General features: G+C 55.5%; 1 protein-coding gene across 1 annotated transcript in view; it reads left to right on the top strand.

The window, feature by feature from the left end:
- LOC106811075 (LIM domain kinase 1-like) overlaps window positions 1–1,935 on the top strand; it is a 30,089-nt gene that overhangs the window by 12,281 nt on the left and 15,873 nt on the right. The gene's annotated exons all lie outside the window — the stretch shown is intronic.

Here is a 1,935-nt window from a genome sequence, read left to right as displayed (position 1 = left end):
CCTCCTCTCTCTCTCTCTCGCCCCCTCGCTCTCTCTCTCGCCCACTTCTCTCTCTCTCTCTCGCCCCCTCGCTCTCTCTCGCCCCTTCTCTCTCTTTCTCATCGAGCTGATGACGAATATCTGCTTATAAATCTTATTGAGGAGGAAGTGCGCAATTTTGCGTCGATCGCGGACATCCGTTTGACGTATTCACGCGTCGAGGGTGGATGGTGGTGAGGAGGAAGCGAACAGGCAGCAGGATCTGCTTGCATGCTGCAATATCACTACATGTGCACCGAGAATCATTTTGGGGGGAAATCACTCAGTGGGTGGGCCTGTTAGTGGTGGGACAGAGGTGTGCAATCTCTCGTGGGACGAAGTTCTCTTTTTGGGAGTATCTTGAATTTTTGTCCCTACCCCCTCTTCTGACCCTCCCTCCCTTTAATACATAGTAGCGCGCTCCATTGTCTGCGCTGCACCCGCGCGTTTCAGCACGCGCGCGTCGGGACCTGTTATGGAAATAAAAGTAAGCATAAGCAGTAAAATAAAATGCAGGTAAAATCGGCTGATCTTCGTGACTTTGTGACGCGCGCGATCGCGATCTCCGCAGACAGACGCCGCCACGGCGGAGGCTCAATGGAGGCTGCGCTCGCTCAGGTTTCCTGCCCGGCGATGATGATCGTAATGTTCGCTCACCGCGCTCGCATAGCGCGCGTGCTTCTCACACGGCCAGCGACCACCACCGACCAACGTCGGCGGGATGGCAGCAACGTAGGGCAGGGGTGGAGGAAGAATGACGCGTGGCGTTCCGCAGCCTCCTCATCCTTCCAAATGCCGAGGAATCCCTGAAGCCAAGCAGAAGAGGAGGAAGACGTAGATAGAGTCGTTTGATAGCACCCGGCAATGTGGTGGCCAGGAGGAGGCATCGCGGCGTCGCCACGGCAACGCGCGCAGCCTCAGTGCGAAGCGGCGCAGACGACGGAGTGTCGGCGGAGAACGACGCCGCCACTGATAGCGCGTGTGATCCTGAATTGCGGATGGTTGTGGCGCGCGATATTCACGTACGAACACGTAGATAGTGTGTGTGCTTCACTCAGACATGCCGATAGTTGCTGTAGTATCCTGGCAGTGTATTATTCCCACCGGCCCCCCAAGTCTCTATAGTGATATATACTATACTACTGTACTACTAGTATATACTATACTACTACACTACTAGTATATACTATACTACTACACTACTAGTATATACTATACTACTATACTACTAGTATATACTATATACTAGTTGAGTTTTAACCGTTTGTTGGGAAGTACAGTGAGGATGGTGTAATACTGGTTGTCGCAGTCACGTATATTGCAACAACATGTACTTTTTGTGTTTATTGTGCGCATTTGCTCAAATTTATTGCTGCTGGGAGCAGCCGTAGTGCAAATAAGGTTATGCGCTCACGTGTGCTTGCGTGCGTGCGTGCGTGTGCGCCTACGTGTGTGTGCGTCTACGTGCGTGCGTGCTCGTGTGTGCGTCTACGTGCGTGCGTGCGTGCTCGTGTGTGCGTCTACGTGCGTGCGTGCGTGCTCGTGTGTGCGTCTACGTGCGTGCGTGCGTGCTCGTGTGTGCGTCTACGTGCGTGCGTGCGTGCGTGTGTGCGTCTACGTGCGTGTGTGCGTGCTCGTGTGTGCGTCTACGTGCGTGCGTGCGTGCTCGTGTGTGCGTCCACGTGCGTGCGTGCGTGCGTGCTCGTGTGTGCGTCTACGTGGGTGCTTGCGTGCGTGTGTGTGCGTCTACGTGCGTGTGTGCGTGCTCGTGTGTGCGTCTACGTGCGTGCGTGCGTGCTCGTGTGTGCGTCTACGTGCGTGCGTGCTCGTGTGTGCGTCTGCGTGCTCGTGTGTGCGTCTACGTGCGTGCGTGCTCGTGTGTGCGTCTACGTGCTCGTGTGTGCGTCTGCGAGCGTG

This window comes from Priapulus caudatus, unplaced genomic scaffold (assembly GCF_000485595.1).
Source record: "Priapulus caudatus unplaced genomic scaffold, Priapulus_caudatus-5.0.1 Scaffold502, whole genome shotgun sequence".
In the NCBI taxonomy this organism is placed as follows: Eukaryota; Metazoa; Priapulida; class Priapulimorpha; order Priapulimorphida; family Priapulidae; genus Priapulus; species Priapulus caudatus.
Note: the sequence above shows the minus strand (reverse complement) of the source record. Positions and strands in the feature narration are given on the sequence as shown.